The following is a 12,075-nucleotide window of genomic DNA, read 5'->3' on the forward strand; positions in this document are numbered from 1 at the left end:
CAGCTGAGAGAGTGGATGAAGGATAGAGAGGAAGGGGTAAGGGTGCTAATAGGGGAGGGATTTCAATGCTAGGACGGGAAGAGAAGAGGGAAGAATGGGTGAGGATAAAGAGGGAGGTAACGGTAGAACAAGGAAAGAGGAGCTCAAAGAATGAAAAAGTGAACAAAAAGGAAAAAAAAATCTATGTGGTTATATAGGAGAATTAGGATGGTCGATATTGAATGGAAACGTTAAGGGGAATGAGGAGGGGGAATGGATGTATACAGGAAAAAAAGGAAAGACCGTAATAGATTACGTGATCGGAAATGAGGAGACAAGAAGAAAGGTAGAAAAAATGAAGGTGGAGGATTGGGTGGACTCCGACTATCAGCCGATAACGGTATGGGTGGAGGAAGGAGGGCGGAAGAAAGAGAGGATCAGGAAAGGGAAAGGGAGAGGATAGGGGATTGGACGGAGAAAGGAAAAAATAAATTTGAGGAATACTTTGGAAAAAGGGATAGTGATGGTGAGGGGGTAGGGAAGGTTTGGAGGAAAATGAAAAAAAGAGTAGAAGTAACATTAGAGAGAGTAGAGAAGGAAATGAAGAAGAAACAAAGAGGATGGTGGAATAAGGAATGTATGAATAGGAAAAGAAAAGTTATGGAAGAATTAAAGAGGTGGAGGAAAAGAGGGAAAAAAGAAAAAAATATAAGAAAAAAGGAGGAGGTACAGGAAACAATGTGAAAAGAAGAAAAGGGAAAAAAAGATGAGAGAGGGAAATAGAAGGAATAAAATCCGAAAAGGATGTGTTGAAAGTAGTGAATAAAAGAAGGAGAAAAAGAAAGAGAATCAAGGAAGGGATTGAAATGGGGGAATGGAAAAAACATTTTAGAGGGGTACTAGGAGGAGTGGAGTGGACGATAAGAGGGGAAATAATGGGGAGAGGGGTAAAAGAGGAAGAGATTAGTGGAGAAAAAATTGGTAGGGCAATAATGAAATTAAAGGAGAGGAAAGCGGCAGGAGCGGATGGGATTATGAATAAAGTATGGAAATACAGGGAAAAGAAATAAAGGAATAGCTTTGGGAGATATACAATAGAGTGTGGAAGGGAGAGGGATGGCCGAAAGAATGGAGAGAGGAGATAATGGTACCGATAATGAAAAGGGGGGAGGGGAAAAAGGTAGAAGACTATAGGGAGGGTACGCTTACGTAAACGGTGTATAAAGTGTACGCGGCGATTTTGGTGGAGAGATTGAAGAAAGAAGTAGAGAATAAAGGAATATTACCACCGAGTCAAACAGGGTTCAGGAGAGAAGTAGGAACGATAAACCTCATATACGTGTTAATCTAATAAATAAGAAAATAGCGGAAACGAAAGACAAAATAATAGTTATGTTTGTGAATATGAAAGCAGCATTTGACTCGGTAGATAGGGAGATACTGGTACATACAATGAGGAGGAAGGGAGTGAGAGAGAGAGTCTGGTGGTGAAGTGTGAGAAAGTTTTGGAGGAAACAGTAAGTAGAGTAAAGGTGAGGGAAATGGAAAGGGGAAACTTTTGGACACGTAGAGGAGTGAGACAGGGATGTCCGTTGAGCCCATGCATGTTCACACTACTGCTAGCAGATTTGCATGAGGAGTTAGAAAAGGGGGGATAGGGGGGAGTAAAAGTGAAAGGAAGAAAAATCTATTTCCTGGCGGATGATGTAGCGGTGGTGGCAGATGATGAAGCAGGGATGAAAGGGTTGATAAAAATATTAGAAGGATATGTAGAATAGAAAAGATTAAAGGTGGAGAAAACAAAAGTGATGAGGTGTAGAAGCGGAGGTGAGAGACAGAAAAAAAATGATATGGAATTACAAAAAAAAAGAAATAGAGGAAATAAAAAGGTATAAATATCTGGGGTATATGATGATGGCAAATGGGGGACAAAAAAAGCATATAGAGGAGAGAGTCAAAATGGAGTGGTGATGATGAGAGTGGTATGGGGAATAAGAAAGAGGAAATTCGGAAAGGACTGGGCTAGAAGGATGTGGTTATTTGATAGGTTAGTGTCGACGGTAATTAGCTATGGTGCAGAAATTTGAGGGTGGAAAGAAAGGGAAGGGGTAGAGAGGATACAAGACAAGTATTTGAAATGGGTAATAGGGGTGAGAAGGTACACACCGCGGTACATGGTAAGGGAAGAGTTGCAGAGGGAAAAATTAATGGGAAATGTCAGAATGAGGGCATGGTGTTATAAACAAAAAACTGGAAGAAAAAAGAGTGGGAGAGTTGGCAAGGTTGTGTGGGGAGGAGATAAAAGGTAGAGCGAAGGAGGGAAAGGTGATAGGAAAATGGGAAGAAGGAAGAAAAAGTTTTTATGAAGAAAAGAGCTGGAATATCAAAGAGATAGAAAAGTTGAGAGAAGAGCAAGGGTTAAAAGGAAAAGAGATGGTAGCAACAGAGAGAAGGCAAGAGGAGGAAAGGTGGGGAAGAATTAGAAGCTCGAGGTTCAACAGATGGTATAACAGAGTTAAGGGGAAGGGAGTGCCGGAGTACTTGAAGAGGATTAGAAGGAAAAAAGATGAAAAAGTTTTGCAAGGTTTACGTTAGGAGGTGGTATGAGAGGAGGTAGATACTGGGAAGAGAAAGAGGAAAAGAAATGTAGAATATGTGGATGGGGAGAGGAACGTGGGAACCTATATGGGAGGAATGCACGGATTGAGGGATAGAAAAGGGATGGCAGGAGATGGTAAGAAAGGTTTTAGATAAAAGGGGGGAGGAAGAGGTTCGAATGACGAGATGACTGGAGGAGATGAGGGAGGAAGGAGGTTGGCTTGGAATAAATGGAAGTATGGAAGGAAGGAAGGAAAATGCGGTTGAAACGAAAGTCCAAGGAATGAGAGTAAAATGATGTATGGATGGATCAGTGTATATTTCGTTCTCTCTTCTCTCTCGTGCGAAATGAAAAGATGCGAGAAGCATAGGTATTTTGTAAGCAAAATGGAGGTCCGCAGTGTACCCCATAAAGGGAATAAAGTACTACTACTACTACTAAATATTAAATATTATAAAAAGTCTTTTAAAAAGAAAAAATGTTAAAACTGAAAACGTTAGAATGTTACTTTTATTTTAAATTAAAAATTAATGCATTTTTTATTCTAATGAATTATTTATTTTATTCTAGATTTTATTGAAACAATTATGAATACTTACTAAATGATCTCCTATGATTCCAGCCCAAACATTAATAGTCCATCGATATTGCGAACTTTTCGTTCACTTTGCATGGTGGTTTTCTTGCGCGTACTGATGATAATTATGACAATTAAACATTCTTATTTTTGTGAATAAATTTTTGTCAATCCACAAAATATGATCCAAATAAGTTTGATTTAATTCATAATTGCGTAACAATCTTCGGCAATAGCGATGACGAGATTAATAACCTCTGTTCTCTACTTGTTGTATACACATTCGTGTTTATTATAGTTTCGACACTTTTTTTTCGTTGATTTTTGGAATGTAAACTAGTTAATCAAACGGCGAACGTAATTGGTTAAATCCACAGGTAAAAACCAATTACGTTCACCGCTCGATGAGCAAGGCTACATTCCATCAACCATCGAAGAAAAAGTGTCGCAACTATAATAAACACGATTGTACACCCAGCTTCTTTGATTCTATCCCTGGGGAAATTTTCCAAACTAAGAAGTCATCACTTTCTACATACTCGCAGTTTAACCCTTAAACACACCGATTCTGTAAAATATGGAAACACATTTTTGGATCTGGGAGACTATTTCAACTTTGAGAAGCTATAACTTTGATTACAATCAATATTTTTCTAAGATGTTATTTTTTATAACAAAAGTTCAAAATCTCAGGAGTGTAACTGCACAATCGGCATTGCCGAGAAATAATTTATTGTGAAGTTATAAAAGAAAAACCATTAAGCAAAAATGAGAAATTGGTCAAAAATCCACTTTTCCTTCAAAAAATCATATCTTCGCAACTAAAAACATTTAAGAACTTTCAAATACGGCGTTTTAAAGCTAAAGAGTCACACTTTCAAAATAAAATTTGGCAAAGTCATTCTTCTTAAAAAGATAATTATGTAACATGAGAATATGAGGTATTTTTGGCCATCTAAAAATTTACTTTTAAAAAAGAACCATATCTTTGCAACAAAAAACTTTAAAGAACTTTACAATACGGTGTTCTAAGCTAAAAATTCATACTTTCAAAAAAAAATTATATTATTGTTATTTCTATTAAAAAATGTACTTATGTAATAAGACGAATATGAGTATCTTTGATTAAATCGTGTCTAAAATTGAAAATTGATGTGTTTCATTATATATTTCGGAAAAACTCCCTTTTCTACAGCATTTTATAGTATTCCAACTTTAGACAGAGTAACATCCGCAAACCGACCTGTTCGAACGTATTTTGTCTAGCTCTTTTATGTAAAATACTCACTAAAAAAGTTTCACTTACACACTATGTAGGTCGCATTGACCCTAAGAAAACTTTGCTGCCGTGCCGTTCGAATTCTAGTTGACCAAAAAAGTTGATTAACCATATCAATCGAAAAAGTTTGAAATCTCCTCTTTCGATTTCAAACTTTTTTACGTCTTGATCCAAACCTCCTATCTCATTCCGTCTTCACATAGCGAGCGTTCCAAACTTCATATAGGGTCTCTCAAACCCACACATGTGTTTAAGGGTTAATTAAAGTAACAACTAGAGCTTATTGGCCGTCACATTAATAATAAACTGCGAGTATGTAGAAAGATGATGACTTCTCAGTTTCAAAAATTTTCCCAGGAACAGAACACGTTGCGTGTACAGTCGCCTGAATTATAGTTGTAACACTTTTTTTTCGATGCGTATCTGAACGCGCAACTATAACGAAAGCTGAGAACGTGATTGATTCTTATTTGTGGATCCAACCAATTACGTTCGCCGCTCAATGAGCAAGGCTATATTCCAAAAACCATTGAAGAAAAAGCGTCGCAACTATAATGCAGCCGACTGTACACTTAAAATAAAATAGGTAGTTGTTTGAAAGTCAGCGAAAACAAGACGCCCCGTAGGGGTCTGGAGTCGTTTCGGGGCCTCCCGAGGCTCTGCAACGACTCCAGATACAGGAATTGGCGTTCCTGCGGTTCCCGAGCTTGCTAGGGGGTCTGCGGTCTCTCGTAGGCCGTAGATTCAGGGATCTTAGAGACCCTGGCGCCCGAGCTGGCATACCGTAATCCGTCACGTGCTGAAATTACGTGCGGGACGGACCGGTGGCCTGGGTCTCATCGCCCAGGAGTAAACCTCTATAAAAAATCCAAGGGTGGCGTCCGTGGCGCGGGTGTCGTCCCGTGTAACAGCGGGGTGGTGCTTCGTGTCTCGGACGACAACGTATTTAGTTGGTCGGCAGGGTGCCTAGGTGGGGGCGCCGGTCCGGGGTGGTCCGGGGCGGGTGCTTGCGCCCGTCTCTGGCCTCCTGGGGCCGTCTCCCCCGCCTTGGTGGATCCGTCTGCCCATGGTGCCTCGGGCCGATGGTCCCCGGACATCGGCCTGAGTAGGCTCCGGGGCAAGGATGGGGTTCCCCTCGTTAAATAAGACCCCATCTATGGATTACGTCATGGGCAGACGTAGTAAAAAGAAGTTACCGCCCAGGGGTGAACGGACACTCCAGGGCCGGCACGGGGGGGCTAGTGTCCCGGGCCCCCCCCTGTCGTCATCGAACGACGGGCGGTCGTGTGGAGTGCCCCCGGGCTCCGCAGACTATAAGGCTACTGGGGGAGCTGAGTCGACTCCAAATGGAGTGAGAAAAATAGGGAGCGCATTGTGCGTATAATACGCCACAATGGGCACGAACCCGGGACGGCGACACCGCTGGTGTGGCGGACCGCGGAGGATACGTACTCCTCTTTTATGTCCCGGGGATACGAGGGCTCAAGCGAGGAGTCGGATGAGGGTGGGAACGTCTCATCCCCGAACGGCTGAAGTGGGGTAGAGCCGGAGGAGTTTTCGGTCCCGTCACCCGGCGAACGCCGCGAGGCGGACGCTGGTGGGCGGGGCCTGGGTGGCGGGCGCTTCGCGCGCTCTCCCTGTCTCCGGACCGGCTGGGCGGCGGACGCCGTACGGCGGAAGCCGGACAGCCTGGCGGGAGGACAGGATGCGCGCCGATCGCGCTCGCGCTCGCCGATCCGCATCCGCGGAGGCGGCCCGGGTGGCGAGGGTGGGGACGACCCACCCGGTGAACCAGACCGGGACGCACCCGCGGGTGCGTATGGGTGCGATGGGGGGGAGGGAGACGCCGACATGGTCTCCGTGGTGCCGGTCGCCCCTCCCGCTGGGCCTTCGGAAGAGGTCGTGGTGACCCCGGATATTCCGGGTTTGCCCGTCGAATCCGGGGTACAGCGTGGGCGGAAGCGGGCGCGTGGCCGTCCCCGCCTGGACGGGACGGGACCCTACAGGTCCCCGTCTCCCCTCTCGGACGGGGCGGCCATTGAGGACCGTCTCCATGGAGTGCCCATGGAAGGCTTTCGTGCCCGACGACTCAGAGCAAATGTTATTCGCGATTCTGAGTCGGAGGGCGAGATGTCGCTGGGGGGGGGGTGTTTGATGCGCGGCCGCGGCAGCGGATCAAAATCCCCCCTACCCTGTTCACCCCTGAGCAGCGCCGGGAGTTGGACAGGCAGATAGGGGTGATCCACAGAAGCACAACCACCGATCTGGCCGGTTTGGCCGATGGGTGGTTGTTGGAAGTGGAGAAGGCCCGGGCAAAGTGCACCAGCCTCGACTCTGGTCGCGGCATGCACGGTGCCTTGTCCGGGCAAATGAAGCGGTGTACACATCTCGCCCGGGAGGCGATCATGACCCTGGCCTACCGGGCCATGGGCCGTCTCGGGCGGGATGACGGCGAGGAGGAGGCCTCGACGGCGGTGCGAGAGGAGGAGGTTCGACTCCTCCGCGCCAAGGTCGAGGAGCTGCGGGGGCAGTTGGGGGTCGCGAGAAGAGCACTCATGCTCGGATCGGGGCCCTCGACTGCATCCCGTACCGAAGGGGGGAATTCCTTCCGTCCCCCGCCGGCTCCGGCGGCTGCCCCTGTCCCTGACCACCCCTCTCCTTTCGAGGAGAGGGTGCTCGGGCTGCTGGGGCAACTGTCGGACTCGGTGGGGGATATGGAGAGACGCCTGGCGCGGGTCGAGCTGGGGCTGTTTCAGCTCCCACCTTGGCCGGCGCCGGTGCGAAGCGCATTAGGGGGGGACGCCGGGGGGACCGGGCTCCGCAGGAGGAGCCCATCTCGCTCGGGAGGCCGTTATGACCCTGGCTTACAGGGCCATGGGCCCCGTCTGCACCGGCTCCGTCTTCGGACGGGCCGGGGTGGGCGGCCGTGGTGGGCAAGAAAGAGAAGAGGAGGGCTGCTACAACGGGGAGGGCGCCGGCGAAGAAGCCGGCTTCCGCCCCTGCACCCTCTAAAGGCGGCCGAGATTGTGCCCTCCCCGGCCGACCGCCACTGGTGATGGGGCACCGGCGGGGGGCTGCGAAGTCATCGCGTCCCCCCTCGCCGGGGCCACGGCCCGGCAAAAAGAAGAAAGGGGGGAAAAAGTCGGGGGTTTCAGGGGGTGGGCCGGTACCGTCGAGCAAGGCGGGGACCACTGCCTCGGCAAGGGTGGGGAGGCGTGTCCCGAGGTCCTCCGTGATCTCGGTAGCGGTGGATCGGTACGTCGCCTCCCTATCCGGGGTAATGAAAAAGGCCATATCGGCCATCAACCTGAGGGATTACTTCCCTCAGGGCGTGGGCCCCAATGTCAGGGTCTCCCAGATGGGGGGACTCTTGTTGGAGTTCCCCGATAGGGACAGCCGTCCGGCGGCCGAACGCCTGGCGGCTGAGATGTCGCGTGTGGCGGGGGGTCCGGGCGTTCGGATCACCTGCCCTCTTCGGAGGGTGGGGGTCCGCGTGTCCGGATTCCTCGACTCCGCGACACCGGAAGAGGTGGCCGAGGCAGTGGCCGGCGCAGGGGACTGCAGCGCCATGGATATAAAGGTGGGCGGTATAATTCGCGGTCGCCGCGGCTTGGGCTCTGTCATCGTGCAGTGCCCGGTCGCGGCGGCTGCGAAGCTCGCCAAGGCAGGGCGGGTGGCCCTGGGCTGGGCGGCGGCGCGCGTGGAGGTGCTCAAGGCTCCTTCACAGCGCTGTTTCCGCTGCCTGGCTCAGGGCCATACGCAGAACCGGTGTCCCGGTCTATCGGACCGGGCCCGGGCCTGCTTCAATTGTGGGAGCGAGGGCCACACTCGGGCTCAGTGCGCGAACCAGCCGCACTGTCCCGAGTGTGCCTCCAGGGGGAGGGCGTCCGCCACCAGCCCGGTGGGGCGGGCTGCCCCAAAATTCCCCCCAGGGCTAGGGCGCCCTGGGGGCCTCGCCGCGTCTCCCCGGATAGGGGAGGTGCGACGAGATGGAGGTAGAGCGGCCTCCGTCTCCGCCGGACGCCGGCGCTGCTCACGGCGCTCAGGCCGATGGGGGCGACGGGCCGGCGGGGCCGGTCGCCGCTTCCGGGGTTGCGTCCCCGGCTGGGGGGGCTCCCGCAGAAGGGTCCCCCTCAGCCGGCGACGTCGAGCTGCCAGGATCCCCTTGGACTCGTCGGGGTCCGGGGCTTGGTCCCCGCCAGCCAAGACCTATAGGGTCGAGAAGGCGGACGACGGTGGCAGCGTTTCAGACGCTGCCAGTGTGTCGAGCCGCAAGTCGGAGGAAACCCTCCCCGAGGCCAGGGTGATGCTCTCACCCCTCCCCCTTCCACTCCCGCAGAGGGAGGGGAGGGGAGTAGAGCCTCGGGGAGGGTGAGGCCTGGGGAAGGTGCGCCTAAGACGCCCTCTCCTGGGCCACCCGTCCTCGGCAAGGGGAAGCGGCGGTAAATCCGTCGTTCCTCGGGCCCCGTCCCGTTTCTGCCCTCAGCGCTCGGGGGATGTGGCGGGGCGGGGTTCCAGGCTGATGGGGCCGGTTGCCGGGCGAGGTTAGTCCCCCGGCGGCCGGTCCGGCCAGCGCCGTGGACGGGAGGTGGGGCGGGTTGGGTATGACCGCCTGCCCCTGGGCATGGGGTCTGTCCGCTGGAGGGCGGCCCCTGGCCCTAAATGAGCGCGGGGAGGTCGGAACGCTTGCGACGGCCTCCCCGGGGTCGGGCTTGGTCCTACTGGCTGATGTATTTCGGCTGGGCCAGCGTAGCCCGACTCCCAACTCGACGAACTGGCGCGTCGGAGAGCTTCACGCTCCAACCCCTGTGGGGGGACCGGACGGTATCCTGCACGGGTTCCCGGTCCCCTCCACACACTGGGGTGAGGTGGGCTCGGTGGATTTTTAGTGAGGTAGGCGGGCCGGTGCCTCCGTCGTCTCTGTCGCGCGAGCGGCAGTGCCGTCGGGGTCCGAGTCCCACACTCTCAGGTCTAGCCAACCTGAGGTGCTATGAGCATTTTCCCCCCGTTAAAAAAAAAAAAAAAGCGAAAACAAGACGGAACGTTCCAATCATGGTTAGAATCCTAGAAGTCAGAAAGGCGACATAGAAGGGTATGATATAATTGGCAGTTTAAATCACGTGACACGAAGCCATTTTGTTCTTTGCCGTAGATGTAACCGCACGGTATACGAACGGTTAGTCTTCTTTTTTTGGGAAGCATTCATTTAGAGACAGTACAGTTTGTGCCAGGTATGACTGGGGTCCGATTCTAGGGTCCATGTTTTGTTTTCAGTTGTTTTTACGTTCATGACTATTATAATGCTGCGTCAGCGATCATGAGTGTATTGTAATGTTAGTAAATTATGTTTTGACAGCCGGCCGATGTAACCTTAGTTTTAATCGATGAAGTCTGTGAAATATTATTCCAAAGCTTAATTAGAAGGAAGCAGATCGAAGCATTTGATATATCAGGTAAGTTGTAGTTTTAAAAATAAAAAGTGCTATTATATAGCAATAAGAAAATATACTTTGTGAGCTATTTTTCTCACGCTTACAGGTAATAATACTTGGTGCAAGACATTACCGTATTTCTTAATAAATGTCAGGATAGTCAAAAACGGAGTGTTTGTGACGATAATTATTTTATTGAAGGCAATCACAGAAAAGCCTCAGATGTTTCCGAATCAAAAATACCGAATGTCTCAGAATCATAAGTTATTTCAGACACTAACCACGTTAAGAATGTAGGCTAGTAGAATTAAATTTTTTTTGTATTATTGTTTTGCATCTGATCTCAGCAAAGATCAAAGTCTTGGAATAGCGAGTATCTGAATTTAAATTAAATTATAACCTCCCGCCCTATAAAAAATTTTTTTACTGTTTTAGAAAAATTAATAATTTGAAATTAAAAATTAATGTAATAAATAATCTTATAAATAAATAATATTATTTTGGTAAATATATTGAATAGGGAAGGCAGCCCCGATAACCTTGATCTTGACATATGTTGTCAAAGTCATGACAGTGAGTAATGTCTAATTAGTTTTAGCCGTTGCTTGACCTTCGTTAAAAAGTTATAATCATAAAAAAGTTTATAAAAATTAAAAGTAATAACTACACATATACTCACATATATACATAAAAATGTGGTACAGAGTATGCATAGGGGGGGGGGGAGAAGCTCTGCCCCTCCCTCTGCACTCCCACGCCGTATTATTTCTAGCCTAACTTCTCAAGGAGAACAGAAAAGCCATAAAGGTATCAAAATGACGTCAAAATATGATCAAATTTTAGTTTGTCACTATGACATCAAATTGCATAAATTTTTGATATCTTTTTGACATCAAAATTAAGTTATCGTGACATAATTTTCACGTTGTTTTGATTGTATACGAAAATATTAGCATAACGGAGACGTCAAAAAATTTATTTTATGTGTCATGTTTCGTTGTTTATGATATATCAGTTTATTATACATCTGTAATGACAAATAACATTTTTATATGAATACAATTACAGATTACAGAGATATAATGTAGGTTAGCATTTCTACTCAGTAATTTCTATGCAGTAATTTAATATGACTTCAACTTGGAAAATAAACAGAGGAAAATGATATTAATAGAAAAATGAATTAAGAACACAGAATGTATAGTTTTAAATCGAATTAATCAAAACAAAAGAATTCATAATAAAGTATAATTGTATAAAACGTGGAAATGTGGGAACTTTAAAAGAAAAAGCTAAATAAAAAATGTAAGAATAACGTAAATTATCTTTTTCACGTTGACCAGAGGTATTCAACCAACGCTTCACAGTTTCTTCAGCAGTCCTCAATAATAAACTGATATATCATAAACAACAAAACATGACACATAAAATAAATTTTTTGACATTTTCGTTATGCCAATATTTTCGTATACAATCAAAAAGTCACGATGACATAATTTTGACGTTAAAAAAGTATCAAAAATTTATGCAATTTGATGTTATAGTGACGAACTAAAATTTGATCATATTTTGACGTCATTTTGATACCTTTTTGCCTTTTCTGTTCTCCTTAAGTTACCCCTATTTTTGTTGTAATTTGTAATGACATTAAATTTGAAATTATAGGTTAGGTTAGGTTACGCGCGCACACGCACACGCACATTGCGCGGAAAACTCAAATATTCACATGTAGTACATAGAACGCGTGAGCTGGGGAGAGGCACCGCCCCTCGCCGTGCATTCTCTCCCCGTTTTTTTTCTAATCTAATCTAACTCTATTTTAGTTGTAATTTGGCCAAGGATATCCAATCGACCACCTTGCAATATTAGATTTAAAATTAAACTAAAATAGAATTAGGAATTAGGTTGGGTTAGGAAAAATACCGGAAGGGGGTGCAAGGAAAAGTTCTCTGTACTACACGTAAAATTTTTTTTTTTTTTTTATAGTTAGGAAACACCTTTATGGGTTCCCGCGCCTGTGGAAACAGGACGCGGGGTATGTGGGACTCGCCGACCTACACTTGGCCGGCATACCCACTAAAACCTAACTTTTTCTGGCGTTTGGGCTCGGGACGGATCACGGGATCAAACTGAGTATGTAACGCGATCCTAGTTCAAACGAGTCTCTGCCCAAGAGCGGAACTCCCTTCTGGAGTTAGCGGCCAAGACT

This window comes from Solenopsis invicta, chromosome 1, assembly GCF_016802725.1.
Source record: "Solenopsis invicta isolate M01_SB chromosome 1, UNIL_Sinv_3.0, whole genome shotgun sequence".
NCBI lineage: Eukaryota > Metazoa > Arthropoda > Insecta > Hymenoptera > Formicidae > Solenopsis > Solenopsis invicta.